Source organism: Rhinatrema bivittatum, chromosome 7 (assembly GCF_901001135.1).
Source record: "Rhinatrema bivittatum chromosome 7, aRhiBiv1.1, whole genome shotgun sequence".
Classification (NCBI taxonomy): domain Eukaryota; kingdom Metazoa; phylum Chordata; class Amphibia; order Gymnophiona; family Rhinatrematidae; genus Rhinatrema; species Rhinatrema bivittatum.
In genome coordinates this window covers 110,613,479-110,632,532 of record NC_042621.1, presented here as the reverse complement: position 1 = coordinate 110,632,532, position 19,054 = coordinate 110,613,479, and the positions used below count along the sequence as shown (strand labels likewise).

At 44.6% G+C, this 19,054-nt stretch overlaps 1 long non-coding RNA gene across 1 annotated transcript; it reads right to left on the bottom strand.

The window, feature by feature from the left end:
• Positions 1-898: 898 nt before the first annotated feature.
• Positions 899-9,600, bottom strand: LOC115095379. The gene is made up of 2 exons (XR_003857754.1): positions 9,486-9,600; positions 899-2,381 (listed from the first exon to the last, which is right to left on the bottom strand). It is a non-coding gene; the product is annotated as an uncharacterized LOC115095379 (long non-coding RNA).
• Between the last annotated feature and the right edge of the window lie 9,454 nt (positions 9,601-19,054).

The following is a 19,054-nucleotide window of genomic DNA, read 5'->3' as shown; positions in this document are numbered from 1 at the left end:
TAATAACCTTCACATTTAAAAAAAAAAAAAAATCACAAGATTGCAGTGTCCCAGCAGACACTAGTAGCCTCAATCCATACTCCTAGTCCAATGACTGAACAGGAGGATTCAAAGCTTTAACTAGAATTCCTCATCCTGAGAACAAGAAGCAATGCCAGAACAAAATCCAAATCCTTAAGGGGCGGATTTTCAGAGCCCTGCTCGCGTAAATCCGCCCAAAACCGGGCGGATTTACACGAGCAGGGCCCTGCGCGCCGGGAAGCCTATTTTACATAGGCCTCCCGGCGCGCGCAGAGCCCCGGGACTCGCGTAAGTCCCGGGGTTCTCCGAGGGGGGCGTGTCGGGGGCGGGCCCGGTTGTCGCGGCGTTTCGGGGGTGTGTCGGCAGCGTTTTGGGGGCGGGTACGGGGGCGTGGCTACGGCCCGGGGCGGTCCGGGGGCGTGGCCGCGCCCTCCGTACCCGCCCCCAGGTCGCGGCCCGGCGCGCAGGAGGCCCGCTGGCGTGCGGGGATTTACGCCTCCCTCTGGGAGGCGTAAATCCCCCGACAAAGGTAAGGGGGGGGGTTTAGACAGGGCCGGGCGGGTGGGTTAGGTAGGGGAAGGGAGGGGAAGGTGAGGGGAGGGCAAAGGAAAGTTCCCTCCGAGGCCGCTCCGATTTCGGAGCGGCCTTGGAGGGAACGGGGGTAGGCTGCGCGGCTCGGCGCGCGCCAGCTATACAAAATCCATAGCCTTGCGCGCGCTGATCCAGGATTTTAGCAGATACGCGCGGCTCCGCGCGTACCTGCTAAAATCCAGCGTACTTTTGTTTGCGCCTGGAGCGCAAACAAAAGTAGGCTATTCGCGCGCCTTTTAAAATCCGCCCCTAAATGTTTAAACAAAAATTAAAAATCACACATGGATTTAAGGGTTAAAAGATTTTATTGTTCTCCATTACACAAGCTTTACTGCAAAGTCAAGACAATCTTATTAAAACAACTCTTGCATAATTTTCCATCAAATGTGGTCCTCTAGTGCCCTGTTTTCCCAACGACATATTTTGAACATTAAACATTTCTGCAGTTTACAAAAGTAATCTATCTTCAAGGTCAGGTCCTCATTTAAGTGTAATTACATCAAAGCTATTGTGATCCACTTTTGTACAATCAGTAGCAATGGTGATACATTTTACAGAAAATGGAGTTCTAATTTTTAATATAATCTTACAATAGCAATATATAAGGTCAATATACTACAGTGTTAATTGCCCATGTCTCCTTACCTTCTCAGGGGAAAAAAAAACAGACAAGGATATAGGTTTTTTTTTCCCTTCAGAATGGGAATATTTAGCCTTTGCCTAGTAACTAGTGCTTAGCCAATTTAGTTCGAAAGATGACTTAAGCTATCATCCAATAGAACACAAGAAATTTAGGACACAAAGCAAAGAACAGATAATCCCTACAAGGCACTGTACCCATCCAAGATAGTGTCTGGTAACTTCTGTTTAAGTTTAGTCTCTTGAGTTACAGAATGGAAGTCTAGAGCAGGTTCACAGCAAATATACTCATGTACAAATAGTTTTCTAAAGGTCTACTATCCGTTGAACTTCACTCATGTCTTTGTATCTATTCCAGTGTGTTCACATCCACAACCCAAAAAGGGGCAGCAGTCACTTAGCACATTCCTAATGCTGAACGACTGCTAAAACACTAACATGTTCTAGATAGATTAAAAAATCTTAAATTTTTCTATGCCTGTCTAGCACTCCAAAGCAATATAAAAAGAAATTGACATTAACAGCAATGCAAGTGAAGGGCTGCACCACAATTATTAAAACCACCACTTTGTTTCAGAAATCACAAAATAAAAACCAATGGCTAAAGAGTTTACAGCCACAGTTTCTGCAGCTAGGATGAAAAAAAATCTTAATTTGTCTTATCTTTACATTAGATTAAGCAAATTTTCTCCAGACAATATAAAAAAACCAAAATGAATCAGTTTATGTAGTTGAGTAGCCCTAAATTCTTCAGTTCAGAAAACCCATGTCTAAATCAAAAAAGCAGAAATGACCATTTCCTAGCATTGGCATAATTTAGAACATTCTAACATTTTTTCTCATTCTAAAGTCTATTCTAATCCCACTGCTAAAGCTCCAACATGCACTAAACATACAAAGCTTCCATAAAAATATACAAGAACTGTTATAACGCTGATTAGCACTGCAAGCCAATATTCTCCAAAAGCTGCAACAATGCAACAGGAATCAAAGAGGCCAGAGAAAGGGAACATGGGGAAAATATCATTTCCATCTTGCAGATCAAGGTGCCTTGCATTAATAAAATTCAACAAATTTGCTTAGCTGGAGATAATCTAGTTCCACACGTGGTGCTTGCAGTGCTCAACCGCCTGAGGAAAAGGAAAAAAGGTTAAACAAGTCTTAGTGGTACATTTGTAAAAGTTCTCAAACTATGGCCTAGCCTCTTTCTTTCAGAATATAGACAGGCTCCCATCTCCCGTAACTCCTTCATATCAGAGAAAGTTGCCCCTGAAGCTTGTTTATACAAATTAAGCTTGTATCAGCCAATAGGAAAGCTCTATCTAATTTTGTCAGGTCTGCTTTAATATAAATGTTTTAATCACTTCAAATTAAAACATTTTCAACAGTAAAACACGAATCACCATATGCAGCAGGGTGAAGTGCAAAAGGCAGTTTTTGCTGTTGAAATACAGGTGTTTCTGCACTCTGAATAAATTTTGTGACTTGCTGCTGTGAAGCAGAATTTCATTGTTTTATTTTACCTGCAGGAGTAAATAACAGTTTGACCTTTAAAAGATAACAATTTTACTGAATTACTCTGTCTTCCTCAGGGGAGGATTTCTAGGCACATGACCCTGTACTTATCACCCAACAGCACCAGAATTACCACCACCATATTCTCATAGCTCCCTATTCAATGTAGCTCTCAGATTCCTGAAAAGCCTGAACCACATCCACCTTCCCTCCCACCATGGGTGCACCTTCTTAAATCTGTTCATTACTTTGTGCTCCAGACTCTCCTCTATTTCTCATAGAGAAGATGGTTTTGCTGTGCTTACCTGGATCAGTCCAGACACCTGGGTTTATTCATCTCTGCCAGCAGATGGAGACAGAAAAAGTTTCACTGACACTGCTTCATAATCCCTGGTGCCACCTGCAGTTCCTCAGTGTTTCTCTGTCTCCAGCAGATGGTGGCTGGTGCATAAACTTGCAGTTCTGAGATCTGGTGAATTTTTTCTTTTTTGGGTGTGAACCGTTCCTTCCAGAGTTGTTTGGGTCCTGGTGGATCCTTCTCCGTTTGGTTGAGGTGGACAAGCTGGAGGTCCATGACCTTTTTGTATGCTCGCTCCTTTAGTCCGTGGGATATAAGTCTGGTGGTCTAGATCCCTCCCCTTCACGAGGGCTGCTCAGGTGGCTTAGGCTCAGGGCGGCTGGAATCTTTTTTTCTTTCATTAGCATGCCTTTCTTTAAATTTCTGGTTTCAGTCTCTCCTTATTTTTCTTTTTGCCTTTTGCTGAGCCTGAGCTGGACAGCTCCGTGTTCTCTGCAGAGGAGAGGCTGACATCAGTTTTAAAGCTGTTTTAAAAAGAAAAAAAAAGGTAAGGCTGTCTCCTGTGTTTGTAGTGGGTATTCAGTGTGGGGTAGATCTTTAAAAAATACGCGATCGCGTACTTTTGTTCGCGCACCAGGCGCAAACAAAAGTATGCTGGATTTTATAAGATACGCGCGTAGCTGCGCGTATCTTATAAAATCTGGGGTCGGCGCGCACAAGGGGGTGCACATTTGTGCAACCTGCACGCGCCGAGCCCAGCGCACGCTGCCTGTTCCCTCCGAGGCCGCTCCGATTTCGGAGCGGCCTCGGAATGAACTTTCCTTCGCCCTCCCCCCACCTTTCCCTCCCTTCCCCTACCTAACCCACCCCCCCCCCGGCCCTATCTAAACCCCCCCTACCTTTGTCGGCAAAGTTACGCTTGCTGAAAGCAGGCGTAACTTTGCGCGCGCCAGCCGGCAGCCCCGCTCCGTCCTCCGGTCCCGGGGGCTGGTCCGGAGGCCTCGACCACGCCCCCGGGCTGGCGCAACGCCCTGGGTCCGCCCCCGAAACGCTGCATCATTTCGGGAACGCCCCCGGACACGCCCCCTCCCGCCCCTTTTCGAAAGCCCCGGGACTTACGCGCGCCGGCGGCCTATGCAAAATAGGTGCGCCGGCGCGCGCAGGCCTTTTAAAATCCGCCCCTGTGTTTTTTGCTCCCATTTGTGCATTTGTTTGAGCTCAGCAGAGGGGGGTTTCCAGCCATTTTCAGCCAGGTTCACGGCTCTGTTTGCTGCACGTGTGGTGCAGGATCGGAACAGCTCAGCCACTTTAGTTTATGTGCAGCCTGCATTTTGGGGGGCGGAGAGGGTCCGCCAAACACTTCGGCAACCGCAAGAGGCAAGAACTGTTCGGGCTCTCTCCCGAGGGTTTCTGTGAAGTGCTGATGTGCGGAACACGGCAGTGCGCTTAGATCTGCCAGTGCCTGCATCCGCGGAGACTGTGCCCTCTCAGCTCTCAGGCTCCTCTGACCTTTTCTGCTGATTTTGTTCTCCTGCTGCATGAATCATATTTAGCTCAGCAGGCAGGTTTCAGTAGCCAATCTCACCCTCTAGTGCAGCGGTTCTCAACCTTTATAGTTCTGCAACCCTTTTAATACAATTCCCCACTATGGGGCGACCCCAACCGTAAAATTATTTTCGTTCATAGGCCTAAATAACTGTACTGTATATACCGTATTTTCCGGCATATAAGACGACCCCCAACATTTACAGTTAAAATATAGAGTTTGGGATATACTCGCCATATAAGACTACCCCTCTTCCAACGCATTCCAACATTTACAGCAGGAGGGAGTGACTCGAGAAGTGAGGGCGCGCTGCCCGATTGGCCGGTGCTGGGCAAAAGGAGCTTGCTTTGGCTTTGCTTTTGGCAAGCCCCTTTTGCCCAGCACCGGCCAATCGGGGAGCAAGGGAGCGCAGAATGAACTTTTTTACTGCATCCGGTGAGGGGAGGGAGTGACTCGAGGAGCGACAAAAAACCCATATTTCCGATGGTCTCTTAGGCGACCCCTAGCAAATCGTCATTCGACCCCCAAAGGGGTCGCGACCCACAGGTTGAGAACCGCTGCTCTAGTGTGTCAGAGGCACAATCTGGCATCTGAGCAATCCCGACGTTGGAACCCTCCACTGGGACAGCGTTCGTGTTGTCCTGGGTTTGCTGAAGCAGACCGATGACTGTTGGGTCTCAGGGGGACCCCGGGACACAAGAGTCCTTGTCACAGGATCAGGGTATTGATCCAGATGACGTCAGAGTATCTCATGGATGATCTAGATAGTCTTCTAGTCTTGAAGGGTGATTACCTTAAAGTGCTCTATTCCTGAAGGAGTTAGGCCCTTTGATTCCTCAGGTTTTGGAGGAACGAGGGCTGAAACTCCCACAGAAAGACTCAGTTATGGAAGGTGCGGATAAGAACATAAGAAAATGCCATACTGGGTCAGACCAAGGGTCCATCAAGCCCAGCATCCTGTTTCCAACAGTGGCCAATCCAGGCCATAAGAACCTGGCAAGTACCCAAAAACTAAGTCTATTCCATGTAACCATTGCTAATGGCAGTGGCTATTCTCTAAGTGAACTTAATAGCAGGTAATGGACTTCTCCTCCAAGAACTTATCCAATCCTTTTTTAAACACAGCTATACTAACTGCACGAACCACATTCTCTGGCAACAAATTCCAGAGTTGGCAACAAATTCCAGAGATACTGTTCTGGATGGGCTTCAGGCTCCCCCATAAGCTTTCCCCTATCATAAGTCTGTGAAAAAGATGGTGGATTGAGAATGGGGAGCGCCTGACTCTGGCTTGCAAGTGGGAAGGACGATGGCTAAGCTCTATCCATTGCCGGAACAGACTTTGGAGCTCTTTTCCCTTCCAAAGGTGGACGCTGCGGTTTCAGTCACAAAGACGATGACTATCCTTGTTGCAGAATGTTGAAGACAGGAAGTTGGAAATTCAGTTCGAAAGGATTTTTGAGGTATCTGCCCTGAGTCTGTGGGTGGCTATCTGCTCCAGCTTCATGCAAAGGGCTTGCCTGCGTTGGGTTCAACAGTTTCAGGACGGGCAGGCAAATTCGGGTGTCAAAGCAGATAAAGCAGAGCGCTTGGAGGCATCTGTTGCTTATGTGGCGGATGCCTTGTATGACTTGGTCAGAACGTCCTCCTGTATTATGGGTTCCACAGTGTCAGCCAGGTGGCTATTGTGGTTATGCAACTGGTCAGTGGATGTTTCATTTAAATCTCTTTTAGGCTTGCTGCCTTTTAAGGGGTGCTTCTTGTATGGTGAGGATCTGGAGCACTTGATGAAGGACCTGGGTGAAAATATGGTGCATAAGTTGCCGGAGGATAAGCCTAAGGGCAAGTGGCTTTTTCAATCTCTGTTGTGTTTTTGGGATATTAGGAGGCCGCGTCAGGCGAGAGGAGCACCAACCTCACAAAAGCAGTTCTCTTCTTGAGGTCAGTCCTGGGGGCAGTCCTTTCGAGGGTGTCAGCAGCCATTCAGAGCTTCCTCCAATAGTGGGGCTGCTGGAGCCAAATCCTCAAAATGAGACGAAGCCAGTCCACTCCGCTTTTCTTTTTATAGGGGGGTTATCTAGCAAGATTTTACAGGGAGTGGACCAAGATCACTCAGGATCAGTGGGTCCTCAGCATAATAAGAGATGGCTTATTATAAATTATTAAAATTTGCTCAGTTCGTTCGTGACTTGTTTCTAGTTTCCCCCTGCAGGTCGTTGGAAAAGCATCAGGTGGTCTGGGGGACATTAGACAGGTTATGGGCCTTAGAAGTGGTGGTTCTGGTTATGAGGAGCAAACGAGGCAAAGGTTGATATTCCATCTACTTCGTAGTTCCAATGAAAGAAGGCTCTTTTTGTCCCATTCCGGATTTAACATGGGTAAATGTGGTGCTAATGGTCCCGAGGTTTCAGACGGAAACTGCGGTCGGTAATCGCAGTGGTGCACAAGGATGAGTTCCTGGCTTCTTTGGATCTGACTGAGGCCTACCTACATATCCCCATTTGTCCGGATCACCAGTGGTTCCTGAGGTTCAAGGTACTGGGGTCAGCATTTCCAGTTTCAGGCTCTCCCCAGTACCCCGCACATTCACCAAGGTAATAGTGGTGGTGGCGGCGTTGCAGCGTGGCACAAGGGGGTCCTGGTACACCCTTATCTAGATGAATGAGTCATGAGAGCAAAGTCTGAAGTTGCTTGTCGTGTGGTGGTGCACAATGTAATAACCTAGGCTGGATGGTGAATTTGGCAAAAAGCCAGCTGATCCCCCATCTCGGACCCTAGAATACTTGGGGGCTCAGTTCAACATGCTGAAGGGCAAGGTGTTCCTCTCGGAGGAGAGAGCCTGCAAGTTACAGATGCAAGTCTGTTGGCTTTGCAGGTTCCCAGAGCTTGGAATTTTTTGCAGGTTCTCTGCTTGATGGCCTCAATGCTGTAGTTAGTGCTGTGGTATTTTGCCCATATGAGATCGCTACAGAGAGCTCTGTTGTCTGAGGTTTTCATATGCCCATCTCATTTGATGGTCATGTGCGGGTCAGTCTGGCTAGGTGGCTGCAGTCATCCAATCTGGTCCATGAGGGTCGATCTGGAGGTTCTGGATTGGGTAATTCTTACTAATGATACCACATTTTCTGGTTGGGGAGCAATATGCCAGTGACAATTGGCCCAGGGCATTGCAAAACTTGTAAAACCTTGAAAAAAGTCTTCCAAATGTTTATGTGCTTGGGTACTAGGGATGTGAATCGTTTTTTGACGATTTAAAACAATTGTCAGATATATTTTAAATCGTCAAAAATCGTTAGAGCCGCGATACAATAACAATTCCCCCGATTTATCGTCAAAAATCGTAAATTGGGGGAGGGAGAGGGCGGGAAAACTGGCACACCAAAACAACCCTAAAACCCACCCGACCCTTTAAAAGAAATCCCCCACCCTCCTGAACCCCCCCAAAATGTTTTAAATTACCTGGGGTCCAGTGGGGGGGTCCCGGCGCGATCTCCCACTCTTGGGCCACGGCTACGTTAAGAGAAATGGTGCCGGTGGCCCTTTGCCCTTACCATATGACAGGGCAAAGGTAGCGCCGGCGCCATTTTGGTTCCTGTGACCTGACGTCACGAGTGCAGGAGATTGCTCCCGGACCCCCACTGGACCCCCAGGGACTTTTGGCCAGCTTGGGGGGACCTCCTGACCCCCACAAGACTTGCCAAAAGTCCAGCGGGGGTCCAGGAGTGACCTTCTGCACTCGGGCCGATTTGCCAATATTCAAAATGGCGCCGGTGCTACCTTTGCCCTCACTATGTCCCCCCTCCCCCGATAAAATGATTTTTTAACCTACAAAACTAAGACGATCAGATTCCCCCCCCCTCAGCCAAAATCGATCGTTAAGACGATCGATCACACGATTCACATCCCTACTGGGTACAGATCAATACTGAGAAACTGCAGGTGGCAGCAGAGATTATGAAACAGTGTCAGTGAAACTTTCTCTGTCTCCATCTGCTGACAGGGATGAATAAACCCAGGAGTCTAGACTGATCCGCGGTACTACAAAAATGAAAGCAGGTAAGAACCAATTTTCCTTTAGGCCTGCCACTCCCTTCTGGCCACATCTGCTGTGCAGAGCACAGCAGATGTGGCCAGACTGGAAGCAGGAGAAAGCTGGAAGCAGGAGAAAGCATTCCACAGGAAAGCAGGACCAATAATCACCAATAGCCTGCTTGCAGCTAGTCAGTGGAAACTCTATGGGCCAGATTTTCAAAAGCATTTACTCGAGCAAAACTGGTTTTTGCTCGAGTAAATACACTTTACTCAAGTAAGTGGGCTTTTCAAAATTGCTACAATATATGCCATTGAATTGTCCATAGGATTTACTCAAGTAAGTGCACTTTACTCGAGTAAATACTAGCTTTTGAAAATTGCTACGATAGTATGTCACATTTCAATGCGTAACTCCTTTGAAAATGACCCCCTAAATGTGCTTTTATGAGATCTGTTCTGGCAGCTTGCTGGCCTGAGCCAGGACCCCATCAGGAGCCCTGTCCACAATGTCGTCAGCAGTACGATGATTGCAAATTCACTGCCAGGGACAGGACACACCCAAAAGGGGAAAGAGTTGCTGCAAGTATCAGCTAATATAAATATTACATAATAGCATGAATACAAACATTTTTAAATTGATCACCACAATTAGCTACTCCAGGATATACACTGTAGTGGGATAAAAGTAATCTTTAGCTCATTTAAGGTTTTATACCTTAACATAACCAAAGCATGATAGTGTTCACTTATTGGTAGATACTAACTCTTGCTCAATAATTTAAACAGCATAGCAGTATGAGCAGTATTCTTCAGGATATGAACAGTGAAGCCCTGGTGACTTACATTACACCGTGCTGCTGTCTCCATGGTTTTACACCAGTAGCTGGGACCCCGTACACACTCATCTGATCCTAGAGACTTACAGACATCCAGTTTCTGTTTAACAGGAGGAAAAAATTCATAATTAGATCTCCATAGTTTGTAGTGGAAGAGAAGAAATATTTGTTCCATTTTTACACTCACAAAAAGTCAAACAAGCCACATTGAAAATTTCACGGAAGTTTCACAAAAATGTCCCCATTTCAAGTGAAACTATTTACAGATTAAAGAAGTAAATTAGAAAGTACATTGAAAATAAACTTTTCTGAAATTTTCAATATATTTAAGACTGTTTCCTGTTTCAGGTCAAAATATTTATGTATATGAGAGAGATATCCAACCAACGCAGGAAGCAGCTGATTCCTCTCAGCAAAATATGATACTCCTACACAAGACTCCAGGAGTATAATAAATGACCGAGAAAACCTATCTGCTCTAAAAGGAAATACCCTTGCTGCCAATATTCAAACACAGCTGAGGCTATTATGGCACCACACTATACAAGGAAACAATATGGTATGCAGACTCTGCATCTCCAATCCTACACCAATAGTATCTTGCTCTCTACTCCCAGGCACCAGGGAGGCTGCTTATATTCTGCAATATGAATGTGGCAGGATTTTTTCTGTGTCATTTTTGCTTTCATCCATTTAACCCCATCATAATACAAACATCTGTAGCCAAGGTGGCAGTCTTTTGCCAGCTGAACCACCACTATAATAATTAAATGCATGCAATGTAAGTTAGTTTTTGTCAGCTCCCTTATGAGTTATGTAACTGCATGGCCAATCCGCCACATAGGTGGAGTGTTATTCGTTCAAAATTCCGAGAAGCTATATAACCCTTACAAATTCTACAAAACACCACTGCTCGAATCATAACCAACACACGCAGAAATGAGCATATAACCCCCATACTCATGAACCTTCACTGGCTCCCTATTACTTCTCGTATTCAGTACAAATCCCTCTCTCTCATTCACAAAGCCCTTTACAACCCAGAAATGTACTGGCTTAACGGTTCCCTTAAATTCCAACAAGACACCAATATCATGCAACCATGCTAACCCTCTCTCACAAAACCACCAAACTGGCCGCAGCTAGAGCTCGTCTACTCTCCGTAACAGGACCAACCCTTTGGAACACTATGCCAGTAGATCTACGCCAAGAGGCTTGCCATCAAACATTTAAACAAAAACTCAAAACATGGCTTTTCACAAAGGCATTCAATAGTACATATCACCAAAACTCACTCATTTTGCTCACCCCTCAATCTTCTTTGCCAACAAAACACTCTCCCTGCCACACAATGCCTCTACCCTCCCCACCCCTCCTCTCCCGCGTCCCTGCCCCTAACAGATCCCTCATAAGATAACTCCCTCTCTTAGTTGCTACCATCTTGGATTTTCAACTTCCTGCCTTAACTTACATATCTTCAATAATGTACACTCTGTATATAGTTTTATAATCATATGCGCTACTTCCTCCCCAATGCATTTATTGTAAATAGTTCCTTGCAGTCTTTGCAACTCCTCCTTTCCCTCCCCCATGCAACCCTTTCAACTCTTCATTCCCCTCCCTATATGCAATATACAAACCCCATCCCCTCTATACATTCCGTCCATCTTCATCCTCCCTCTACCCCTTTCTTTCTTTCCCCCACTCCATCCCCCAACCATTTCTCTCAATACCATCTCAGCTATCCAACAACCTCTATTTAAGCCTCGTTCATTATATAGTTTATTTAATTTTATTTTATTCACTGTCTTCCTATACGTTCTATGTAAAGCCTCTGTTTTGCTGATTTTGAAGTTATAATGTAAACCGAACTGATGTTATCCTACGAAGTCCGCTATATAAAAACCACAAATAAATAAATAAATAAATAAATAAAATAAAATTAAAGAAAGCCGAATTGCTTACTGTAATAGATGTTCTGAGGACAAGCAGGATGGCAGTCCTTGCATATGGGGAATCCCTAGCTACAGACCAGAACAGGGGAAAAAAAAAAAAAAAGGAAAACCCTCAAGCATCAATGGGCAAAAACCTTTTTTGATGACAAAAAAAACTTTTATATTTTCTGTCTTTCATAAGAACAGCCTAGGAAAAAATAAAACAGGCCCTAGGAAGGATGGAGATGAGCTCTATATCACAGATTCACTCTACAGGACAGACTGGCCAAACTTTGTTGCATCAGGTATCTCTATCCAAACAATTTGATGTGACTGTGTGGAGAGAACGCCATGTCACAGCCTTGCGGATCTCTTTCATGGAGACTGACCTTAGCTGGGCTACCAACAAAGTTATGGCTGTGAGAACTATGAACTTTGATATGGCTCACCATGTTCAGGCTTGCCTGAGTATAACAAAGCTGAATGGACTTTATGGGCTTTAGTCCATTCCAGATAGGATTGCAAGAGAACCTCCTGCTATCTGTATAGTGCTTGTTCACCTTTGTGGTCATGTGGCCTGGGAAAGAATGCTGGAAGGACAATCCACTAGTTAAGGTTGAAAGCCAATACCACATTAGGTGGGAGCCTAGGATAAGTGCACAGAACCACCCGCTTATGACAATCTCAACTCCTAAACAAATAAATGTGGATGTCAAAGCGGTTTCGGTATTTCAACAAATGTTTCAAATATTACGTATGAAATAAAATAGCGAACCCTAGTAACCAAATGTGCAAGGAACGTACCTTTCAGAGATAAGAGCAGAAAGAATCATGCTCTGCATCTCTGGCTCGCTCTCTCACGACAGACATGCCGTGTAAGATTCTTGATCTAATGCAACCCTCTCTAATCCATAGTCGTGAGGAGCCCATTCTCAACAGACATTTTGCTTTGCTTCTGGCTCACAATCTGAACTCCTGAACATATAACCGTGGATGTCAAAGAGGTTTCGGTATTTCAACAAATGTTTCAAATATTACGCATGAAATAATATAGCGAACCCTTATAACCAAATGTGCAAAAAACGTACCTTTCAGAGATTAGAGCAGAAAGAATCATGCTTTGCATCTCTGGCTTGCTCTATCACCATCAGGTTGAGGTGTGATGTAAGCAATTGGGACTTAAGTGTAAGAAAGCCTCTATCTTTACAGCACAGGACGCTAAAAGTGGGCCTGTTGATATCATTGCTTTGCTGCACAAGGGCCTATATGGCTGACATGATAGCAAAAGAAATAAAGTTTCTAGAAATGACATTTCAGAGGCACTCTCCACTGGAAACTCACCCGCTTGCAACCTCTGCTTCCCTCACAGTTGATCCAGGTTTCACAGTTAATGTTGCTTCGTTCTGTTAGCCCTCCTTAGGTCTGCAACAGCAGAAGAGACCATGGAAAAGTCATGGCTGCTCACTGAAACACAGCTGTGCTCCATAGTGAATACACTTTTGAATGAGATGGATAAAATATATATATATATATATATATATTTATTTATTTTAGTTTTTTCTATACCGGCATTCGTGAGAGTGTCACATCATGCCGGTTTACAATAAACAGGGGAGTGATAAAAGTTGCAGTGAACGAAATAAATAACAGGTGCTGAACGAAAAACAGTTACAGTTACAATAAAACAGGGATAAGTACAACTAGGAGCAGTGAAAAATGATAGGAAATTTAACAGAATATATTAACCGAAATTTGACGGGGTACATTTACAAAGATTAGGGTATTTACTAGGCCATGTCCATTTGAACTTTTGTAGTTTTTTACGTAAGGGTAGTGATAGGAAGTTATGGTTTTCTGCGTAAGGGTAGTGATTGGACGTTGGTTAAAGGTGAGTTATGATTTAATCCGAGTCTGGGAAGGCTTTTTTAAATAGCCACGTTTTGAGTCTTTTCCTGAATGTTGGGAGGCAAGGTTCCTGCCGTAGCTCCGGTGGGATGGAGTTCCAAAGAGGAGGTCCTGCTGTGGAGAATGCCCTGTCTCTGAAGGTTACATGAAGGGAGGTTTTGGAATGAGGTACCTGTAGAGATTCCTTATAGTACTCTCTTATGGGTCTGGAGGATGTATGTTTTTTGAAAGGGATTTGTAGGTTGAGCGGAGCGATTTGTTGGATAGCTTTGTATATTGTGGTGATGGACTTATATAAGATTCTATAATGAATCGGCAGCCAGTGTAGGTCTTTGAGGATTGGGGAGATGTGATCTCTTCTCCGTGTATTTGTCAATATTCTGGCTGCCGTGTTTTGAACCATCTGAAGAGGTTTAGTATGCGATGATGGGAGACCTAATAATAAAGAGTTGCAATAGTCTAACTTAGAGAAGATTATTGCTTGTAAGATTGTTCTGTAGTCATGGTTGTGGAACAGTGGTTTTATTCTTTTTAGGACATGCAGTTTATGAAAGCAGTCCTTGGTGGTTTGGTTTATAAAAGCTTTTAGGTTTAGCCGATTATCAATGATCGCTCCCAGATCTCTCACTTGGGTTATTTGTAAGTTTGCTGAAGGATTTGTGGTGATGTTGCCGTTCTCCGTGGATATGAGAAGGAGTTCCGTTTTTGAAGAATTTAGGATTAAATTCAGACTGGAGAGGAGGGAGTTGATTTCTCGAAGGCATGTTTCCCATAGATCTAGGGTTTTTTTGATGGATTCTTTGATGGGGATCACAATCTGGACATCGTCAGCGTAAAGATAGTATTTTAGGTTCAGGTTAGTTAGTAACTGGCAGAGAGGGAGAAGGTAGATGTTAAAGAGTGTAGGTGAGAGGGATGAGCCTTGCGGGACTCCTAGAGATGAAGGGTAGCACTTAGATTCTTTGTTGTGTATTTTGACCTTATAGCCTCTGTTTCTCAAGAATGTATTGAACCAGGCCAATGCAGTGCCTGTTATGCCGATGTTCGATAGCTGGTTAAGGAGCATAGCATGGTTAACAGTGTCAAAGGCGGCTGAGAGGTCCAAGAGGATCAATAGATAGGCCTGGCCTTTGTCGAGGCCCATGATGAGGTAATCTGTCAAGGTTTAAAAAAAAACCTAAAAATAAATAAATAAACCAACTGTGAGGCTTTTCTCACCTCCCTTTCAGCTATGGGCTTCAAGCAGATTATCAACAAGCCCACCCACAAAGCTGGCCACACCCTGGACCTTATTTCCACAAACTCTGGCCTCACACACTCATCCCCCCCTGAATGCACTCCGGTCCCCTGGTCAGACCACTCCTTAATCTCCGCCACTTTCTCATTGGCAGAAACCCCCATTACTCACCCCCTTCAATCATCGTTTCTCTATAGGAGATCATGCTCTTCCAATGTCCTCAGCAATCACCTAGCCAAAGAACTTCCTTACATAGACCTCTCAAACCCCAACTCAGCTCTACTATCCTGGAGCAACATCACAGAGACAGTAGCAAATAAATTATGTCCTCTGTCAACCAAAAAAAATCGATCCCACCTCTCAAAGGAGACAACCGTGGTTCACCAACGATCTCTGAAAACTTAAACAAAGCCTCAGACAGAAAAAACAAATGGCGCAAAGCCCCATGCCCTAGCACACTATCCACATACAAATCTGCCCTCCACCTCTACAGGAACTCCACCTTACGGTCAAAAAGGGATTTCTATGCTCAAAGGATTCACGACCTAGCTTTCGACGCTAAAGCACTATTCTCCTACATATCCGAACTAACACAATCCAGCGCACCATCTATTCCTAACAACCAAGCACAATCCAAAGCCGACGAACTGGCACTCTTCTTCCAAAGCAAAATCTCAACCTCTTCTCTCCTACCCCCACCCCCTCCTCTTCTACTAGCACCTAGCACCTCCAAAATAAGGGAATCTCTCTTGAATCGTTTGAACCAACTACAGCTCTGGAGATTCAAACTCTATTAAAGAAAATGAAACCCTCTACCCATCCCTATGACCAAATCCCAACAAAACTGCTCCTGCTAGTACCTGACACCATTTCCAAACCTCTGGCTGATATCATAAACTGCTCGTTGTCACAAGGAATCTTCCCAGACGCCCTAAAACTCGCCTCTCTTAAACCTCTGCTAAAAAAAAACAAACCTGGATCCAAAGGAACCCAATAACTTCCACCCTATTTCCAATCTACTTTTTGTAGCCAAGATCATGGAAAAACTAGTCAACTCTCAACTGTCAGATTATCTTGAAGAGCACAAAATATTTCACCCAACCCAATACGGGTTCCGTAAGGCACTAAGCACCGAAACCCTACTCATCTCTGACAGATCACCTTATCATGGGTCTGGACAAATTCTCCTTGACCTCTCAACGGCTTTCGATACCGTAAACCACTCCATCCTCCTCAACCGACTATCTGACATCGGAATAACAGGAACTGCCTTTACATGGTTCAAATCTTTCCTCAGTAACAGAGGTTACAAAGTCAGAATCAACAATAAGGAGTCCCTCGCTTCAAGTCCTCACTAGGAGTTCCCCAGGGTTCATCCTTATCCCCACTCTTCAACATATACCTCCTTTCCCTGTGCCAGCTGCTAACTAACCTTAAACTAAAACACTTCCTATACGCTGACGACTTGCAAATCTTGATCCCCATTACAGAATCCATTACAAAAACACTCAAGCACTGGGAAAATTGCCTCCGAGAGATCACCCTCCTCCTCTCTAACCTAAACCTAATACTCAATTCTGCCAAGACTGAACTCCTCCTCATTTCCCCAGATGACAGTAATACTCCTCAAAAGTCACTCACTAATACCTTTGTCACCCAAGCAAGAGACCTGGGAGTATTAATTGACAACTGTCTGAACTTAAAAACATTCATTAACCACACAACCAAGGATTGCTTCTATAAACTGCAGGTACTAAAAAGAATTAAACCACTTCTTCACTTTCAAGACTTCAGAACTGTCCTCCAAGCCGTAATATTCTCCAAGATAGACTACTGCAACTCCATTTTGCTAGGTCTCCCCACCTCTTCCATCAAACCTCTTCAGATGCTTCAAAACGCGGTGGCCAGAATCCTGACAAACTCCTGCAGAAGAGACCATATCTCTCCCATTCTAAAAAATCTACACTGGCTACCAATACGTTTCAGAATTCTACCCAAATTCCTCACCATCATCCACAAAACCATCCATAACCAAGCCCCTCTCAACCTTCAACTCCCACTCAAACTACACACCTCATCTCGACCTATCAGAGAAGCCTATAGAGGTTCCCTGCACGCCCCCCCCCCCCCCCAACCAAATCCACACTCCATCTAGTATCCAGAGAACGGGCTTTCTCCACTGCGGGACCTACCATATAGAACACTATCCCCCCCGAAGTCAGACAAGCACCCTGCCTATTGACATTTAGAAAAAGGCTTAAGACTTGGTTATTTAAACAAGCCTTTCCCGAAACTCACTGATTCACCATTCCAACCATTACTATACATTCAGCACTATGTAAATAATTGCTCTTATTGCCATTGAGTTACTTATGCTTTGTCTTCTTCTTCCCCCATTTCCAGCACCCCTGTTCTATTGTAACTTCTGCCTTTCTTCGCTATGTTAATATTTAAGGTTTATTGTTCCCCTGTTCCATGTAAAATGACATGATATGATTGTATCATGAACGCCGGTATAGAAAAGCACCAAATAAATAAAATAAAATACATTTTTCTATTTCTTTCCTTTTTCCTTCTTCTTTCCTTCTTTCACAGAGAGAACGTGCTCATCCCTTTGAAGGCTGGGGCTCATGGAAATAAAGACAGAATTATCCGAAGACTCAGAAATGATGTCTGCACTGTCGTCATCCTTCACTTTCTGGAGGGGAACAGGAGACAAACGATGGCCAGGGGATGCGGGCGGGATTAGGCTGGAAGTGGAAGGCTGAGAGACAAAAACATTGAAAAGGTTTCATTGCTGTGTTTTAACTTTGCTGCTGACTACACTGTTACTCATTTGTATGGGGCATAAACAAATGATATTATATAGGAAAAGAGACCACTAAATCATTTAACTCTTATCAAACAGTATATATGCTCAAAATCTGAGTGAAAAACAGGGCATTCATACCCAAACATTGAAGGAATCATAGTTCAATCATGTTCTAAGGATTCTTTTGAAATCATTACACACCTCCAGAAAACATTCAAAAAAGTAGCAGATTTTGATAAAACATTTACTTATAAAGCACAGGGATGTGAAATGGTGTTGGGAGACAAATTTCTTGGGATATGTTCTTGTTTCACACTGTGGACAAATAGACTGCCAGTAAAGGTAACACTATTTTCTCTTGGTTTGGATGTGAGTGGCACCAGTATCTATCTATTTTCTGTGACTTAATAGCAAAAAATAAAGTCCAGGAGGTCCATATTTAAATAGTTTGTCTAGTTAGCTTCCGGACTTAGCCAGACAAACCATGGGTTTTTAAAATCTAGCTGCTTTCACCACCCATGATTTGTCTGGCTAAGTTGTTGGCTGGCTAACTCTTTAGGCTGGATAAGTCGGAAATGGTTGGGGGCATTCTGGGCGGAGCAGCATTAGTCAGATAACGTCAATATTCAACTTAATTTTGCTAAGGCCTAGATTTTCTAAGCTACCGCAGCTTCCTGAATCACGCGGTAATGGGGGGTAGGGAGGTGAAGCGGGGAATGGGCCTGCGAAAGCCAGCAGAGATCGCACATCTGCGGTGCGATCGTTGCCGGCTTTCGCACCCAATAGCACCATCATAAAAGGTGGTGCTATTGGCTGAGAAATTGGCAGTGAAAAGGATTCTTACCTTTTCGCTGTCCGCGATGTCTTTCCGGCATCTGCCCTGGTGCCGCCCCGGTGCCGCCCCGACTCCTCCTGTTCCGGTCTTGATGCCACCCCTTTTTAGTGATCGAACACGAAAAGGGACTTTTCGCGCGCAAAAAGTCCCTTTTCTCGTGCAACCACTTTGGAAAACGACCCCCTAAGTTAGCTGGCTAACTTTAGAGGAGCTGAGGAGCAGTCCTAATGTTAGCCTGATAAACTTATATTCAGCAGCACACCCACATCACTGAATATCCAGTATCCATTAGCTGGCCACCCCACAGATCAATATTTATATTAGTGATGTGCAAAGCCCAAACCTTTTGGTTCAGGCTTCATTTTTGGCCCGCCGTAGGAAATATCGTATTTTCCGTGGTTTGGGCCTTTTGAAATTCGGAGGGACCTGAATTTCAGGTTAATGCGCACTAACGACGCACTAACTCCCTATTAGTATGCGCTAACATTTTAACTCCTGTTAGTGTGCGCTAAACCGAAAATGATTTTTTCCCGAAATTTCGGGAAACATTCATTCGGGATTTGTTGTCCCTGAAACAGGATGAATTAGGCAATTTCGTTGAAATAGCCTAATTCGTCCTGAATGAATACACATCCCTAATTTATATCCAGATGTCCAGGATGAGGTCCATATTCAGACACAGTCCAGACAGCAAATTAACCGGATCATTCATCAAAGTGCATTAGGGCCTTATGGTACCATAAAAGGCTCCAATGCATTTATATTGCATGCTCTACATGATACTTAGCATATCCTGCCCAGATACCCTCCCCTATTACAATGACATTCTTTGCATGCAAGAATAATGCAAATG